This window comes from Bombus affinis, chromosome 5, assembly GCF_024516045.1.
Source record: "Bombus affinis isolate iyBomAffi1 chromosome 5, iyBomAffi1.2, whole genome shotgun sequence".
Classification (NCBI taxonomy): domain Eukaryota; kingdom Metazoa; phylum Arthropoda; class Insecta; order Hymenoptera; family Apidae; genus Bombus; species Bombus affinis.
In genome coordinates, this window is record NC_066348.1 from 8,053,207 (window position 1) to 8,073,615 (window position 20,409).

The 20,409-nt window shown below is 34.7% G+C and overlaps 1 protein-coding gene and 1 long non-coding RNA gene across 6 annotated transcripts in view; one reads left to right on the forward strand and one right to left on the reverse strand.

Annotated features, from left to right (window-relative positions):
* Positions 1-5,489: 5,489 nt before the first annotated feature.
* On the reverse strand, positions 5,490-6,322 carry LOC126916872 (uncharacterized). Its single transcript, XR_007710759.1, has 2 exons — positions 6,174-6,322; positions 5,490-6,101 (listed from the first exon to the last, which is right to left on the reverse strand). It is a non-coding gene; the product is annotated as an uncharacterized LOC126916872 (long non-coding RNA).
* Positions 5,968-20,409, forward strand: part of LOC126916867 (polypeptide N-acetylgalactosaminyltransferase 5) — a 41,063-nt gene continuing 26,621 nt past the window's right edge. For 2 of the 5 annotated variants that reach the window (XM_050723112.1, XM_050723113.1), the window contains exon 1: positions 5,968-6,115. The gene's annotated coding sequence lies outside the window, so the exon portion shown is untranslated. Of the gene's footprint in view, positions 6,116-6,536; positions 6,686-6,857; positions 6,877-7,659; positions 7,748-20,409 lie in introns of those variants that run through there. The other 3 variants (XM_050723115.1, XM_050723116.1, XM_050723114.1) reach the window with 3 other exon arrangements.

Genomic DNA, 20,409 nt, shown 5'->3' on the forward strand with positions numbered 1-20,409 from the left:
GAATCAAAACTAGATTAGGAGAAAATTGTCGCAGCAATCTGTTCGCAATGTCTGACGACATCAGCCAAAGGTTCAACCATTCAATTCCTACTAGCTCTTAAATAAAAACAACTCATCTCGAAGACTTTGATACACAGCAAACGAGTCACCGAATGATAAAGTGATTAGTACCTGAATATTAAGTGTTCTAGGTTTACGCGACGATTCAGCCACGCGCACATCGTTTGTTTATCGCGAATCAAACAAAAATATCAACTCCCTTTTACGCGATAGACTTTACTGTGGGTTTTTTCGGATCGGCTCTTCTAAGACCATCGTAGTACAAGCTTCTGAGATGGAAAATTAGGAAGAAAAAGGGAATTAAAAAACGCCACGAGAACGATTGCAAAGTTGAGAAGAACGATTCGCTTTGCTAATTAGATTAGATAATCCCGTAAAGGGGACACAATATCGTCACGCTTCCGCTTCTTGCTGTCACTTGTCGCGCTTAAATCGCTGTCCAAGTCCTTTCGAAAGTCGCCTCGTTACTCGAACGTTGCTAATTGTAAGTAAAATAAGTAGACTGTGGATAGAACTACCAGACGCGTGTAAATTACGCAGGATGCGCGTATTACGTAAAAATAATATCCCAATTTTTTCGGACAAACATCGTGAGGATGTTGGATGGACATAACCGAAGGAAAAATGTTCGTTCGATGGTTGGATAAATTGTTACGAGAAAGATCGAAAATATCGAGAGAATAATACGCTTGAGTTTTCGATATTGCTCGATCAAACAGTAAACTTTTACGTTGAATGAGAAAATATATTCGATAAAGGATAGAACGCACGATGAACAGGATACGAAGAATACGAGAGAAGATGAAATGAGTTGAGATGAAATACAATTGAAATGAATTTTATAAAATGATAAATTCAATTATTCCCTTTTTATTGCTGATACTCTTGTATCTATCGACAGAAACGACGAAGACTTCCGTATTTTCGTATCTCTTATCTAAACTGGCACAAAATTTGCCCGGAAAAATTGGAAATACTATTTGTTATAATATTCAATAAATAAGACGAAGCTGTACTTAAATTGTATTATTCCAGTTATCTTAAAAATTTTATGAATTTACGTAATCGTCCACAGTCTACTAACGACGAAAGTGGAAAATATTTGGTGCGACCAACGATGTAAAAAGACAGAGGATCATCGGCGAACTTCCAAAGCTTCGGATTTTTCACTTGTATCGTAATTTTGGTAACTCGAAGCGTAACACGTTCCACTGTATTTAAGATACTTTGCGTTTGGGAAATGATCCTCTTATAATCGCGGAAGAAACTTTACGTTGTTGTAAAAGCAAATTTATCGTATCGTAAAAGCAAATTAATATTTTACTGCGATTGTTAACGAAGTACGTTGAGCAGCCATAGACTGATAAAACTTTCAACGACCAATTACTGCAATTAGCGAAATGTGTAACGTGAAATTTTGTTTGAAGGAAGAGATGAACGAAAGCATCACAATTCATCGAAGCACAAAGTCAGTAGAAATTTATATCTACTGCAGCTTCTTCGAGTAACATAACCAACGTGGTATCTTTATCAGAAAAGGAAAAAGAACATAACTCGTAAGTACCAACGATATAAAAAATTTAACGAGTCGTTTAAGAACGTGTCGTATAGTTTTTAATGTACGAAGTTTCGCCTAGTTAGATGAACGATATACGAAAATTTCCGCGTGAAGAAAAAACAAAAAAGAAAAGAAGAAAGATCGATGTATCGTTCTTTTTAAACGATCCCTGTTCCAAGATGTTCATACTCTTCGTTGATTCTCTTTGTGGTGAAAATTGTTTGTATACTGCCAATTTTTATAGAACACTGTTCGCATAATAATTCTTCGACACACTTGTATCTTCTTGAACGATCAAGCGTTTCAAGTGTAATATCCGAGAGTGGGAAGAGCGAATTAATTAATCAATCAAGGAGAACTCACTCGTCATAGGATTAATTGTCATTGATTAATTGTCTTTATCGAACACTTTGCCGTGTGTTTTTTCCACGACTTATTGTATTTCGATCAATCGCGACGAACATTGAGTGGAAAGCCGGAGATGCGAATTCTCAACTCTTTAAAGCCGCAATTTCATTCCGTTAAAGATCAACATTCTGTTAATACAACGTTGTTTAATATTCGAGTTTAATCTAATATTAAGAAAATATTTGAAATAGCAAATTTTGTTTAGCACCTTAAGGTTCATGTAGATGCTTCGTTGATTTAATTGCTTTTGATATTTCGTCTTCCACATAGACTGCAGAATTTTATGGAGTATGAAATATTGAATTTGATAAATTACGTTTCCTAAATTATTGAAACGTCTTCGTATTTCTAATTTTCCGAATGAACTTCAGTGAAGCATTTATTAATCTAATACGTTCTCGTAGTTTAATGAAACAATATACGTAATTGTAAATTACTTTGTTTTTCGATAATATCCTATCGTACTGGGTCGTTAACGAACCAAAGGAAAGCGTCACTTTATGTTCCATATGCTTCACAACGCTTTCTTATTCCCCGTAAGGAATTTTTACAAGTTTTTAAACATTTTCAAGAAATTCAACGTAGGTTTAATCGAATTGAACGAGGAGTTTGAAATTTGTATCTTCGAAATCGAACGATTAAACGACAAACGCAAATTAACGAAACATAAATGATAGGAAGGAAGGTTCGCAGAAACCTTTTAACAAACATCGTACGACAGTTCCTCCCTTCTCATTGTCCACGAGTATCTCGAGTGTTTTTTCTACAATACAATCGTAGCTTTCTATCCACGAAGAAACATAGAAGACCAGAGTCTTTTTCTAATCTTTACGGTCCATCAGATCTTTGTTATAGCAAATGTATCAATTCAGCAAACATGTACACTAACTGGTCAATGTATGCACATATTGATTTGATAAGTTTACATGTATTGACAAATTTTTACATATGCATAAACAAAAATTCATTAATTTGAAAAAAGATATGCATTTATCTTATTTGAAGTAACTGAATATTCATAGATTTATCGAATAAAATGTTATAAAGTTTTCATTTTCATTCTATACTACAACAAAATGTGATCAAAGCATCAGCAATCTATAATTTTTCACAGAAATTTTCTAGGTTTACAGTGCTATGTTTTAAGGATTTGGATAATTTTTTTTATAAAATATAATAATAGTGAATAATCCTTTTCTTTCGTTATACATATGTTTCTTCATATACTTTGCATTTCCACTCATTCGACATAGTTTCCATACTTGTCACGCTGTTATTATGCTTCTACTAATGTGTCGTACTAAGTAAATATATTTATTAACTGTTAATTAATACTAATTACAGGCATTCGTGTATTTAATTCCTTTCGTAATTACTTGCTACCGACTACTGATAATAGAAACATATTATCGCTAATATTTTCGCAGAGAAGATAGCAAATTTAACTTTACGGAAAATAAATAAATTTATCGTTTGGTTAGTTAACAATCGACGCGCATATAAAATCAAACGATAATTGCATACATTAATTAGCAGTGTTAGGTGTAGTATATACGTTCACCGAATTTCACACCTTTATTACGACAAATCAAATGTAATCCTCCCACGATATTGAACGAACAGTCTCGAGCGCGGAATTCAAAATGCAGCAGCGTGAAATCGAGTTTTATACCTCGTACCAATTTTAGCGAAACGTCGTAAGAACTAAGAACGTATAGATCAGATTTTTCGATTTCTATTCGTGTACCATTTTCCATTCGTTCGTAACTACTAAATGTACGCTTAAAGGGGAAAAAGAAAAAAAGAAAAAAAAAAAGAAAGAGATTCTGCGTGTAAAGCGAGGCTACGAACAAACCTATAGATATTCGAGCGATTCTCGACGCGTCGTTCTCGAGAAATCGTCGTCGATGGCCGTTTAAGGGGAACTTTTTCGATTCGAACGGCAAATTTTCGCACGAAAGTTTCATGGAGGAACGGAGGCTGGGATATAGCGGAAAGTATTTGCGTAATCACGATAGACTTGGAGGCGGCAAATCGCTTTCGAAAATCCGCTATCCGCGAAACTACGTTCGTAGATGTATCTCGAGGAATTCTCTGATAACCTGTTGTACACATGCATACATACACGTACACGTACACGCGTAAAGACACGTATACAGACACACGTAAAATGTAATACTTGATCCTTGTGAAAGCTTCTTGTAAACCGACATTTACGGGAAATCGTAACTTCTTTACTTTTTAAAATACGAGACGATTGAAGAGGAAGAGGGGAAGAGAGAAGGAAATACGCAAGGTCTCCCATTACGAAGCGTTGAGCATTTTGTAAAAGTTTTATAAATAGTTCTATGTAGTTGAACAGCTGGACCAATAAAATGTATATCCGATTGTACCAGTCAATTATTTTTACTCGTGCAAACCTGTTACGCCTTTCCAACGAATATTTTGCGGCTCGCAAACCGCTTCATTTCGCATGCTATCGAACAAGTCCGATCTACAATTTTAGAAATCAATGGTAGTTTCACGAACGGCTTAATAAGTTTCTTGTAATCGACTATATAAAATGTCGCGGGATAAATAGTTCATATAACTGAAATTCATATAATAAGATCTCATTGATTCTCTTTATTACTTACGATTTCTCGTTCATAAAATGGTACTTCACGTTCAGATACATGAATTTAACCACTAGAAACTAACTTAATCGAGCATTAATTAAAGTTTTATTTAAATAAATGGTCTGCGTTCAAATAGGCCAATTACACTCGGCGCCATGTCATAAATTATAGATAGCGTAGTAATACCTCTGAATGGTCGGTATTACAGAACGTGATGCGATGCTCTGTAAGCGCCAAGTCCATATTTATCGCTTTCTTTATTCTTTATTCTATATGGAATTGCGAGTTTTCGAGTCGTACCTCATTTCACTAACATGCATTTTATTCCTTTCATTGATTGCATTAAATATAATTCCTATATTCGTCGTAGCAACTCACAGAGGGCATAAGAAACACTCCGATTTTCTTGGTCGGTATTTCAGAACGCGACATATGATTTATTTTTTATTCTTATCTATGTACATACTTAGTAAATGATTATATCCGAAATAATAACGTAATTACACGTTTAAAAAAGATACTATAATTTCTATACAGTGTTTTCTGTTTATGGTAAGATTGATATTGAAAGAAAAATCATACTTTACCTTCAGACGATAAGATGATTACGAAAAAATTACATATATAATAAAATATAAAGCGTACATCGTGCTTGAATGTGGCACAATTAAAACTAAAAGGAAGATCAAACGACAAAATTTTTTGTATATACAAAATTGTATTTCATTTACTAATTAAATTTTCCATTAATTCTACATATAGACATTGATCATAGATATGTACATATTTCTAAACGAAATACATACTAAAAATAACGAAAAATGGAGGAAGAAATAATTTCAGAATTATCTTTGTGATACATTTAATCCTATCCAGCGTTTAAAAACGGCTATATAAACGATGAAACGAAAATTTCGTAAATATGCAATATTAAAATCTTAACCAAATTTGAAACGTAGGAATTCCTTATTGACAACCCCGTCTGATATTATATGTACAATTTATCTTTCTCATTTTTTTATGTTCGAAAGAATCGATTTATAAAAATGTATCCATGCCTGAATGTTTTCAAACTTCATTACTGATCCATATACGATTCGAACAGAAACGACTATAGTAATTCCAGTAGCAGTCACAAGAGGTGCACCGATCGTTTTAGTGGAATCAATGAGAACGAGTCGAGCGTGAATGGAGTCGAAGACTTCAATTGTTCGCGTCCGATAAATCTCGATTCGGTCGACGGAAACTCTCGATAGTGCGTATATCGGCGATCGTGGCCACTATCGATATCGGGAAGCCACGCACCGTCGTCAGAGCGTAGAAAGTGCTGCTACGGATGTCGAACAGGTGTCCCCACTACGATAGCCTAACCTCGGCGCTGCTTTCAGTGGCTCTGCAGTGTCGGATGTACACGTATGTGCGACGTACGGGATGTGCACCTGGAGGCGTTCTTGTTACTAGGTCATAAGAGGTGTGTATCAATGAAATTCGTGCTAATCAGTCGTTGCTTACGAAAAGTAGATATTTACAGTCATGAGAACCGCGTGTGTCATGTAGAACGCCGTCGTGTGAAGTGCATTTGTCGCCGTCGTCATCTCGAGAGAGAAGTTTGACCGATCGTTTGCTTCTAGCACCTGGCGTCTCTCGCCAGTCTGATCCATCACCACGTCGTGTGTGTTGCATTCCTCGTCCCGCTTTCTTTTCGTGTTGCCACAAACAATCCGGTGCTCCATGAAACGTTTCGTTTGCGTGTATAGGATTACAAAAAAAAGATTGCATGAATATACGTGCGTCCGGGATCGCAGTGACGTATCGATACCTCGTTACGTGCCGAGATGACTTCCACGCCGGCTATTTCCACTATGGGTTTCTAATAACAGACTTTTATGTGGTGCCTCGTGGAGCACGAAGTTCAACGGTCGTTTATTTCACCAAGTAATATCACGTAGTGTTGGCCGGGACGAAAACGAGACCGAGGGCGAAACGGAGGCTAGCCAAACAGCGATCGAAAGAGCGCGGTCTCGACCGAGGATAAAACTGGGTAATATCTTTTTAGCTCGTGTCACGCGACCGATACTCGACCATGTGGTGTTGCAACGTAACGGTGCTGCGTGGATAGGTATATATAGGTATAGACGGGACAGTTTCTTCGCGTAGACGCGACTACGCAACTAATTATGCGACTTTTGCAATGAAGTGTGTTGGCTATTCGGTGGATACAATAGATATACGGTAATTGTATATCAAAGCATTTACGGAACATCCGTTGATACAACCGCAAGTAATATTATATACATTTTCTTGAACCATTTTAGATCTTGTGGGTTGATGTTTATCTTTTACTGAAATCGTTCTGTATTACGTTGTCGTTGTCGCTTAATAATAGTGATTGTATTAATGAAAATTAGCTTGTACGTTTTAAACTTATTATAGCATACTTTCACGCTATGTACTTTATCCGATATAATAGTATACTTTTAAAATAGTGTACATTTCAAGAAGAAATAGTACTTCAGATTTGTATTACTGCCAGTCCTGATAGGGTCTCGTGGCCCGTATTTTCTCAAATACATCTCAAATTACACATTTCGAAACAGTCGAAACGTATAAACCTTCAATTCCCCACTGATTTTACGGCCTCTCTATATCGTTTTCACCTATTAAGTACACATATATCGTTTTAGTGCGGCGTGCGTTACGCATTTCCGATTCACCGTAGAACCGTACCGCGCGGATTCCATCTCGTTCTTGCCAGTCCGGTCGTGAAGCGAGTAATCTTATTCTACCGGCTATGTCGGTATTCCGTTTAAAGGAATGCGGCACACCTGCTCGTCTTTTACTGTATTCCCAAGGTCTTCCATCGAATCCCCATAATGTATTAACCCTCGTCCCTTGACTCATTTTCAATCTAATCATTCTTTTTTTCTTTTTTTGTCATTAACAAATTCTCTAATCTTATCTAAGATCAAAAAGAAACATTAATGTACGCGATTTCTTACTTTTCTTTTTAACAATCTTTATCTATTGGGACGAGAACAAAATTGGGATATAAAAATTCGTAGACAATATATCTGATGGATGGACGAGGGGGTACATACGTTATGTAAGTCAAATTTTGATCAACGGAATAAATACGCTAATATTGTCTGTATTGCTGTCTTTTGGTCTTTTAGCACAGGTCAGTTTCACTTCTTTCTCGCTCTTTCACCTAATACTCTAATTATACATCCTGTAAATCTAACACCTGACCTTACTTTGAACTTTAAGCTGCAAAACTAATAGTTCTGACACTTACACTCTTTTGCCCGCCCACCAGAGATATAAGAGCTTCGAAGCACGCGTGAAAATGTCGAACAATAATAATTTCTTTTTCCTGTCCTTACGTGAAACAACGTACGATCTATACCGCGACGGTTCGCCGCGAATAACCTTCATTAACGGATGGATAAATAATTCATGAAGACAAAGCCGGTTCTTTCCATCGAAGAACGTTAAATAGGTAAATGCAGCATACCTCGGTGGTGATTAATAAAACGAGTGAAAGGTCTGGCCGTGTAAAGTTCTCTCTCGTCGGTTGATGAGTGAATTGGCCAGTTCAAGACGACACGTTATTCGACCTGTAAGGACACGTGTACCGATCGGCCGGACCCCTATGTGCAGTTAGAACAAACGATTGCCATTGCGGTAATAGGCTTGGAAAACGTGATCGCGGGGCTAACGTGTTAAAATCACGTTTTGTCGTTCCGAGATGGCATTCACGGAATCCCATACACCTGATAATGCTAATGATTAGCATATTTTACTTTGAAGCAACGCTTTGTAATGCTAACGATAAGTACACGAACGATTTGCGTTCGGCTAATCACGTTATGATGAAATTTCCTGCCAGTATAGCGTGCAGTTCAGGAATTTGGAAAATTGGGGGCGCATCGTGCGCACCGGCTCGGTAAATCTCGTTTATCTCAGAGGTTAGAATAACAGCATTATCTTTTTAGAACATATCGGCATTTATAGCAGCTCACGGAAGTACATATTCGAAAACTTTGTAACGGAAACATGCGGATATATCATGTGCGTTATAGGAAACTTTTTAAAACTTTATTAGTACTATAATGAGGCATGGCTATCATAATTACATATGTATGTTGGTAAGATTTTAAACCAATCCGGAAATTTACATAAAAGTTACAAAATATTTATTTCAAACATATTTTGTTGAAAATTAATATACAGTGTGAACAGCCATGTGAAGCACTTAATAGGATATGAAGATTAAATTAAATACTAATTAAATACTATAATTTACTAGTATAGTGAATAAATTGGATGTACAAATAATTTGTCTACTTTTGTTAACTAAGTGTCTATAATAAATATCTTATAATTTCTATATACATTTTCAGATTCATTTCAAATTTCACCAGAATAAGTCGTGTCTCATTATAGCACTAATAAAATTTTTTAATGTTTTGCATAATATATTTGTAAAAAGTTTTCATAAATGTTCAAATACTTTCTTGAGTCACTATGTATATATTACTTTTAGACGATCCAGTTACAAAAAGACCCTGATTTTGGTATTATAAAAACAAAGAATATTTTGGGGGAATATGCACTGATTAATTTTGATATTTGATAAGACAGTTCCATTATTAGCAGATAATAATTTCTACAACTACCGCGATCTTCGATAATTTTATATCAGGCAATAGATAAGATTAATATCTGCCATTTATACTGAAATGAATATTTCATTGTCGTCTATTTGGAAGTGGGACGTCCTGACTCAATTCGAGCTTGCTGCATAATTGGTTCTAAAAGGATTTTTCTTTTTATGGACGCCAGGAAGAATATAGTTATTAAACGTTGCTAATTAATCCGTTTTAAACTGGGCTCTAGCATCGCGCGATGAGATTAAATGGTTCCAAGCAATTGCGGTAAGATTTTATTGTTAGAACGTATTCCCTTCTCTGTTTCTCGCGTTAATTATGCACGAAACGGTGAAATGTCGACTAACCTCATATTTTATGCACTACATCCGCCTCGTTTTTGAATTCGATACATGTCGAACGATTTTCGTCGCAGGGTATTTCTATTGCAGGTGCTAGCTAGTGAAAAATATTTTGTAATAATTTATTGAAAACAAATGTAATTTAAAAAATTGAATATACGTATTTCGTTTTATTTTTTCAATATTTATTAACTATTTTTCATTTATAACTGAAAATAAAATTCTATCAAACAATTTCATACATTTAATTTATTATGGTTAACAAAAAGTTACTTCGAATCCACAATTTAAATACGGAAGATAAAAGAGGAATTTAGATAATAAAAAATAAATCCAACGATACAAAGAATCGAAAACAATATCATAAAAATATTTTTATTTCCCGTTGAGCTCCTCACACCTTCATATTAAAATTGACAAAAAGGCTGTAGAGAATATTATCCAAATATTGACACAAAAAGGAGTACTACAAATAATTACCTTAATTAACCTAGAAAAATATCGTTTCAAATTACCATTATAAATCATAAGCTTAAGGTAAAACACACCGAATTCACAACCTAATTTAATAGGATTTGTTTCTGCTAACATCTAAGTAGTAACAAGAACTCTTAAAGGCTGTTCCACCTAAATATATTATTCCATGTACGTAACACTACGTAATTCTCAAGAAAAAGCTTCTTAAAAAATATTAAAGTTAAATTTGTCAAAATATTAACACATTTCGTATGCTCTTCAATTCAAGTGTATTAATTCACGTGTATTAACTATTAATGATCCATGTGACATAAATCGTGTTCGATACATTAGTACCTTAAGTACGAAATACAATTTTTCTTACAAAATTGAATTATTCTTTTTATGAAACTAACTTTGCTTTGTCCAGCAAATTATCCTTTAACGAAGCAATCAGTATCGTAGTTTAATTTACGCGAAGGGCTTTCGAATCTGAAACATTAACGGTAAGGTAACACAGTGTGTCGCGACACTCGCAAGTGCTGTGATGCATTCGACAAAGAAAAACGATGGGAGGGAGAGAACGAAACGGGTCGCGGGACGACGAAGACGACGATGACGACTTTCATGAGTGAAATAAACCGTGAACAAAACGTGCATTGAGTGAAAAGAATAATTTGTAAATTCACGAAGTCTTTTACGTGGACGTGCACGCACAGGTCTTTCGTAATCGGTGGATAAGCGGCGCGTATTATTTTTCGCGCGCGCCGGTATTATCTGAAACAAGCGATTTCACTGGAAGCCTCTTAGAAACCTGTGTTACGCCGCCGGTAGTGCGTCGTAAAATTCTCGACCATGCTGACAATTATCTATTTACAGATATACGCGCAATAACTAACTTGGCACGAACAACCTCCAATTTTTCTATTTATTTTTCATGTCTTTATCATACAATAGGCCGGGGAAAATACATATTTACCTTTTACTATAAAGAGATTTTATGAATGTAGAGGTTATGTATTATGCAAAAGATTTTGAAGCTTGATTAGTACATTTCGCTTTTGTTTCTTTGTTACGTTATACCAAAGATTTTGAGACTCGATCAGCTCATCATTATTATGGTTTAGAATTACGGAGTTTAGAAGAAATGTGTAAATACGGAGAAGTTTTAAAACATTTATCGCAGGCGTACATGTGGTAAACGTCACAGAAGTATTTGATCAGCTAATCATTTATTTTATTAAATAAGTATTATATTATATATATCCGTGAGACCGTTCTGGTACCAATGGATGATGCATAAATTACTTTTGTGACTTGCATGAAATATATGTAATAGAATAACATTTATATACATTTTTATATTTGTTTCATACTTTGTCAACATAACTAGGATAATCATATCTCATTACGATGTTAACGAACTTTCGAAAAATTCTATTAATACGTACAAGATAAGTAAAAATGTTTTTCAATGAATATTCATAAACTTTCATAAATCAGTCTGATATCATAATCCAGAAATTCATCGTTAGCCTCAGCGTTAAAATTCCTAGAATATCGTACTTTGGAAGTTTCACGGACGATTTAATCGAACCTCGATCTCATGTTTCAAAGCAAAAAACGAAGATGATGGACCGATACGTTTGAACTATAAGGTATGCTTGCAAAAGCAAACACGCCTAAGCGAGCTTTATGAAAACAAGGTTCGCATGTACATATGTGCAGTTTATCGATGCTCGCACGAGAAGCCTTTAAAGACTGCTCGTTGTGCTGTAACGAGAATTGTTCACGACACTCGACCCACACGATCGCGGCTTTCAACGAGTCACGCGGACCTCTTGTGATTGGATTTGTAACACTACGTGCTCGAACATTACAGTCTCGCGTATATGCGGGATGCTTGATACACTGTATGGATCGATAAATTAGGTATACCACTTATATACGATAGCCTCGTGCTTCTTATCATTTCGTGCATTTAATAGCTATTTAGTGGTAGCCTTTTTTGGGCCTTTTTCCTTTTTCTCTTCTGCTCGCCCCTCCCCCTCTTCTTCCTACGTTTCATCGATCGCTAGGGATTTTTAGAAGTTGGAAAAGCTTGAGATGTTAAGAAAATTAGATGGCTAATGTATTGTCAGTTTGTGTTTATCATGTGATTGTAGATACCAGAAAACGTGATTCCTTCTACTACTTTGCAAATGCTATATATGTAGTAGTATGCGAAGTCTTAGACCATCTATGATAGGAATCTAATAATTCATGTATGTATTATATCTATAGGAAGAATCCATTAGTAGAAATATGTATATCTATGAGATACAGAGTAAATTATGAATAATAATAGTAATAGCAATTACAGCTAATTATAGCTAGGAAATATTCCTATATAGTGCAAAAAGACACGAGTCGTCGAATGTCGTCTTTATAAACATACTTATTTGCAGCTTGTCTTGGTTTTGGAAAATTGTTTGAAATATTAAACGCAGGATGATAAATAATAAAAATTAATTTATTCAAAAATTATGTAATGACATCGTCGAAAGAAGTCTCACTGTTGTAAGAACGAAATATTAATTATTTCGAATTAACCGATGTTCTCTATTAAAATGGAATTAACAATAAATTTAAAAATAAACATCAAGCGTTTTTATATTTATTATTCATTTGTAAAAGCAATTTTATTTGATACGTAGCTTTGCATGGTAGTATATATGTGCCTAAATTAGCGCGCAAAAATTTTAAGTAACTACTAGAGTCGAGTACACCGGAAGTATATCCAATCTTGCAATTAATATTACAGTTTGCTTTGAACTAAACAAATTTTCTTACTCCCCCTTTAGCACACGTACGCACGCACGTAAAATGCATATATATATATTTACATTATGTAAACATTAGGAAAAGTTCGCGCGGTTGCATTTTTTTTTTTTTTTTTTTTAATTATGAACTAACATAGAATTTCGGTCGGTGATTTCTAAATATAATGCATAAAGTTAGTATCAGCGGAAACTTTGATCTATGCAGTTGGTATGTATTCAAAAAAATTCAGTCGCCACTCAAAAGCAGGGAAAGTGATCTTTCTTTACACGATAACGCTCGGCCTCGTGTTCCTTTTCCAACTCGTTAAAACATAAAATATGTCGGATAACAATTTTCACCACATCCTCCTTACAATCCAGATCTGTCCTCTCTAACTACCACCTATCTTGATCAGTGTCAAACTTCTTTGCAATTAATTAACAATTTTAAGAATGATACACAGGTTGAATCAACATCAATTAATTCGTGTTTTGCAAGTAAAAGTCGAGCTTTTTACAACGAAGAAATGCACCAGCTTGCAGAACGCTGGAACAGAGTTGTCAAAGTAAATAGTAATTATAGCGTTAAATGAAATTACATTACGAAAAGATTCAGAATATTTACTTTTGCTTCTGGAAATCCTCGCGAATTTTTCCCGGTATCTAAGAAAAATATTAAAAGAGCAAGATACAAGATACGATAATATTATAATGATAAGGCAAGTTACAATAGTATTGTACAAATTTGGGTTGGAGTATGCGTGATAGTGCGTCGCGATATTCCAACTAATCTGCAGAGCGTTTAAAAAAATATATACAATCACTCGACACATTTCCTGTATAAATTCCATTGTTAATTTAGTCGCTATTACCCGGAAAGGTTTCTGCCGGTTTTGTGACCCGTATAAAACGGCGCGTAATAACGGTATTCGTATGATACTGCGATCTTCATTGTATCGCTTGTATTGTCGAGGTTCGCCAGCATAATTAGAAATATAATACTACCGGCATTACGAATTTAGAGTGCAAGATAAGAGGTTTAAAAATTGTACCATAGTGAAGAATTAAATTATCAAAACTATGATATAGAAACTGTGAATACGAATCGATCGATACGGAACTGAGGAAATGTTAAAGATAACGGTTGGTCAGGGAAATGTAATGCTAATTGCGCGTTAAGAAAGAAAATATTATTTGTTAGTAAGGGATAAATATTGACAATACTTGTTTCGTTGATATGTGTATTTGTATATATATATATATCTTTTTTTATTTTTATATTATTATTATTACATTATTATTATTGCCATAATTATATTACTATAATTATTATTACATAAATTTGATTATTATGTAAATTGTATCTTCAATAGAATCTAACAATATTTATTTTTATTAAATGACATGATAACGAACTCCATTTCAGTCCGCGTATTATTTTTGCAAATAATATTGCACCATGCGTAACCAAATATTTATCTTTCATTATTAACACCTGTGCAAACGAGAGCTTTTAGTCGTGAATACACGCGATGTTAAAAAATGACAGCTATAAAATTTCGAAAGTTTATATTTGTTGAAAGGAATAAAAATTAATTAACGATTGATAATATTACTTTACTTTTTGAGAGATATTAATACACATACACATATTTAGCTTTTCAGGTATGATTTAAAAAAGAGAAGAATTATTGCAGCTACTACCTGTACTATCACGCATAGTTCATTCTATACTGCCCTGTTTTTGTGCGAGCTTTAGTTCAAGCCATTGGCTTGCACACCACAGGCGGTGCACATCGTCATTTATTTTATGTACCTTAAATATGTACGTGAGCGACTTTAATGAAAAGTATAGTGTGAGCATATGAGATTCATGAGACATAAAGCGTCTTGATAAACGCCCAATTTCTGCACATACAGGATGTTAAACAAAAATAGGCAATATTTATAAAGCATGAATTTAGACATCAAGACAACGAGGAAAATTTCTATACAAAAACGTCGTTTAAACTTTCTGCGTTGTCTTAGTATCTAGAATAACTTGCTTTTTAACACACCGTATACGCAATATCTTTTCTTAGAAAAGTAGAAAATAAAAAAGAACACACGAAGAGAATAAATATTCCTACAAGAAATTAGACAAAAATATTGATCGAACATTTAGTATTCCATGCGGTGAATATTATGAATTTTTAAGAACATTCTCAACCGAATCATATTTTTCTATGGTTAACAAATTTCTGAAATTTGATAAAAATAAGAAAGAATTGTTATTAATATTAAGCGATTTCTCGTTACAATTTCATGTGATTAAATTTTTCTTAAAACTTAGAAGTCCGTCTTGAACTAAGAACGAGCTCGATACGTAAACAATTGAGGAATCGTAACAAAGTCCAACTCTTTTCTATGACACCTTGTATATTGCATATCGTAAAAACGTATCTCTAAAGCGACATTTTCTTGCGCATACATATATCATAGATTGCAAAGTAACGATACTTAATAAAGACCTCGCGTGCATATTATTTTAACCTAGTTTTATCACCTTCCCGACGACGTTAGCCGGTTTCTTCGTCGATAAATTACTCGGTCGGGACGAAGAACGAATGGAATGACGCGGGCAGACGCGATTTTCAACGGAAGAATTTCATTCGCGGGCCAAACAATGAACGGACGCGAGGACTTGAATCGTCGCGCGAGTTAATTACGCCAGGAGCACTCGTGTCGCGAATTGCATCGCTCCCGAGGATGCTTTGCCATGAATTCTCTCGCGTATATTGGATCGGCCTTGCTTTACGGCTCATTTCGTGCCGCAGCAACCGGAAATGGAGTGGATCCTCACGCGAAAATAAATTGGACAGTCACGAAATAATATTTTCTCTGTCTTTCTTCCTCTTCCGTGTTTTAATTGAGTGAAATTTTATTTTTTTGGCGAAATGGCATTTTCAGAGTCAATCGAGAATGGAAATGGTTTTTCGAATGGCGTGATAAATATGTGCAGAAAATTTAATCGAAACGTGATTCGCGTTGTTTACGAGAAATGTTATTTCGAATTTTATTTATTGTTCGCATGTAGCTTCAGTCGGCACGTTTCGTTGATTCAGATCCTTCGCTTCGATTTACGGTTCTGTTGCGGTGTTTCATATCCGGAAAAATTGTAATAATGTTATCGTTTATCTATAAATGATACGACAGCGTTGTTATCATTAGTTACGTTTCTGAAATACTTCCGTGACAGGAAACTTGGAAATACGTATTATCGTTAATTTTGCAGATATCTTCCTAAACCAGCTAAATTCTTTTTTTCTTTCTTAATTTTCCAAGTTAGACATACAGAATAGCATTCTATTTCGGAAATGAATAATAAAGTGTTTATTAATAAATCCCTGGTCTGTTCTTAACGTTTTTAATGTTAATGTTTTCAACATATAGAGATACAAATTCAATACAAATTTGGCACGGCAATTCGAAACACATTGTTGAGTATAGTGAATAAAGGAATTTAGAAGACAATGCCTGCATTGAAAGAAAAAACATATCCAACCAATCGTTTTGTCCAATAGAAAGCTTCTCTTCTGAGAAGCTCACAGTGAATGGAACTTTAATTGAAATTCCTTCAATAGTTTGAGAAAAATAGGTCGCAGAGTTTCAAACTATTTCTATAAAAAAAAAAAAAGAAAGGACACTCAATTATAGATTTCCTCTGAATACATAAAAGTTGAGGATATTTGTTCGTTACATACATACTACGACCATACTTGAAGTAACTTTTTCATACCTTTGTTTTGTTATCCAAAAGCAAAGATACAAACGAGATAAGAGGTAGGATACCCGAGATGAATCGCAAGATTCGCATAATAAAATCAATTCGCTTTGCAGAAGGACAGAGGCAGACAAAGAGAGACAAAGTTACCCTTGCAATTCGCGTTTAATTTTCTAGCAACACTTAGTTTCACCGGCAGAAAATACGGCACGGTGCATTAGAAACTTGTGCTCCAGCTCCCAGCAACGTCGTTTAAGATTCACCGCGATTCCGTCGATGGAAAATCGATGTCTCGAAGGGAACAAAGTAGCACGTTGTTCCATTTACGATGCACGCTGGCGCGTTATTGAACCGTTAGCTCTTAAACAATGGTAAATCCCCGGATTTGTTTAGTAATTCCCCGAAAGCAACCTCGAAAATGTGTTTTTAAAATGTACGCTGCAAAGTATACACCGACTAATGAGGATGTTTCAAAAATTTACCATAGAACATTTTTACCATAGAAATTTTTTAGAAAGTCTCGTTAGCATTGTAATGAGACAGGACTACGATGGTTATATTGATAAAGTTTGAAATCTGTCTGCAAATGGACGTATGAGTTACGATATATTTATCGCAGACATTTATTTATTAAAAAGTCAATGTACAACATGAATAGTCATTTTAAGCATATAAAAAGTAGCAAATATTGAGGTTTATTAATATAATGGATAACATAAATTGGATATTCAGAAGAGGTGTCTACAAGGTGTACGAATACTTTCGTGAGCCTGTGAAATTGCAGAAATACGAATATTGGATCGATAGGTACTGACGATTACAGTAGGAGCCCAATTACATAAATTTCATTTAATTTGATGAAATTACAGTTGGTGCCTGATTAATTGAATTCCTGGATTGAATCTACATACTTATCTAAATGCCAACTTCTATTATAATCACTAGCGCACTTCTTTCACTATGTTGATGTACGAGATCATTGAAATTCTTGAATCTTTAGATTCGAATCCTTAAATTCACAATTAAGCAAGTGGAATTTAGATTTGAGATGTGGCCAGATATCGCAATAACCATACACGCTCGTCGTTCGATCGTCTCAAGGACTCCATTCACATAATAGCCTCAAACGCTCTTCAAAGATTCTTCCTTTATTCCATATGCAGTAAAATTTCATTTATTGACTCAAATAAACACCTGACTATTGGATTTCAGGTATCCGAACGTAAACTTCTATAAAATAAAAATGAAAATAGACGATGGAGAAAATCGATGAATTTATAACTCCAATTATGCGAATTGTCTGTCTCCTCACAGATTCAGTATCCGAATTTACAAATATTAGATCTGATTGATAAACTTGAAATTGGTACGATTTAAATGAGTTCCATTGTGGTTGTAAATTCTATTACTTTCGCAATATTTATATACATATATATATACAGGGTGTTTGGTAACTGGTGGTACAAGCGGAAAGGGGGTGATTCTACGCGAAAAAAGAAGTCGAAAATATAGAATAAAAATTTTTCGTTTGACGCTTTGTTTTCGAGAAAATAAACTTTGAATTTTCGCTCGGTACGCGTTCACTTCATCACGTATAGTTATAACGGATCTCGCTGTAGATCGTTGTCTCGATAGATATTATCGCAGTTTAAGTTTGTTTTTGCCATAACGGAAAATTAGGAATACATAATGAAATAATATGGAGTAATCATAAAGTTTATTATTACAAAAATGGCTGAAAATGTTGCCCATTCTGCCGAACACATACTTCTGCTATTCTAATTAAATTTCTATGAACACTTTCTAAGCCGATTTTCTTGAAAACAAAGCCTCAAACGAAAAATTTTTATTCTATATTTTCGACTTCTTTTTTCGCGTAGAATCACCCCCTTTCCGCTTGTACCACCAGTTACCAACCACCCTGTATATATATAGACACACACACAAAAGACTACTACGAAATACTGTGAAACCTTTTTAGAGAAAACGTTCCTCCAATGCATTACGTTATCACAAATCGCACAAAAGAAATCGTTGTTCCAGAAGGGACGAAAGGGGTTGATCGGGAATTCGAAGTTATATCGAGATCGAAGAAGGGAGGAGTTATAGGCGCGGAAACGATATATCGATAGGACGTCGGCGCGCCACGGGGAAGTTGAAAAGCTCTTTTGTAAAATCCATAACGCGTCCGGCATGAACGTTTTGTACGTGTTTTAGGAAAAGTTATTGCAGCCGCCCGACGAGAAACACAGCGCGAAACTCTCGGCCGAATTCGCTGCGGAACGGATGAGACGTGCCTCGAAAGTGGCCGAACATCCATCACCAGGATGAAACAGAGAAATGGAAATTGCGTTTGTTAAATTCAACTTCTGACCGATATTTCTGACGAAACATCCTGCTTGCGATCTACGATCGATCCTTGCGATGCTTTGATCGTTCGTGTTAAAGCATCGATCGATTAATTAAATTTCGATTTTGACAAATGTGTTTCGAAGTACACGTTATTAGGTTGTTGGAAAAGATTCCGAGCGAAAGTTGAGGAAAATTTAATTAGAATTATACGCTTTTTGCCATTTACAATTTACAGTCTTACGACCTTTTTTTTTTTTGACAAATTTCTAATGCTCTGGCATGCTTTTCATCAGATACGTTCTTCTCTTATCACGATACACTTCGAGTATCATTCTGAATCAATCTGAATAGAATAAGTCAAAGTGCTTCCTTGGTAATTTTCATAAGAATTTCATAAAGTAATTTCATAAGGAATTGAACGAATCAAAATGTTTTTATGTTATCAATCCGTGAAGGGTTAACGTTGCAACGTTTCTTCAACATTGTGTTCTTAGGAAAGAAAACTCGGAAGATTCGTTTAATAATTTTTTTTGCGTCTCTATTTCTTCCAATTACTATGTATACTCTGTCTTATGCAGTTTAAGGAAGTTGGTGTATTTATAATGTGATGAATTATGTGTATATTACTCGTTTTTTAACGAACTGGATATTACAATCGTTCTTAAGCTCATGATTCTATTTCAACATTGTAAAGCATTTCTCAAATTTGTTTTTTATAATGAATATTCTGAAATGTCTTTTACAAGCTTCTACGATATTTCATTTCTTGTCTATTGAATAAGTCCTTTAGTCAGATTTAGATATCTTTTAAATAAGTTTCATAAACACCTCGATAAAAAATACATCACAGCTATCTCTGTCAAACAGCAATCGCATGATGTTGTTTGAAGCATGCATTTGCTATGTGCATGTAATTGCGTCGATAGAAATACTGTTGGTTTATTGGTGTATTATCTATTAAAAATTCAAGTGCACGTTGCACAGGCGTCACGCTTAGAGTCACAGAAAATGAAAGAAACATATAAAGAATGCCATTTACGTTTCCATTTATTTATTATGATTACACTTTGAAATGATGTTTTGTATTACATCATATCATTACAGCATCATCCTCTGATAAGAAATATCTACGTTTATATAAATTCCTATTTCCAAACGTATCAATTATTGCAGGTTGGATTATTCAATAAACTACATACACGTAAGCATACGTAATAGTATTGGGTTGGCAACTAAGTGACTGCGTATTTTGTCGTTATCTCCTAATGACAAAATCCGCAATCATTTAGTTGCCAACCCAATAGTTTCTTAAGACTTTGTTTGGATGCTCAGAATTGTAATATTAATATCATTTCTGGTATCAAACGTTAGGAGGGAGAGTT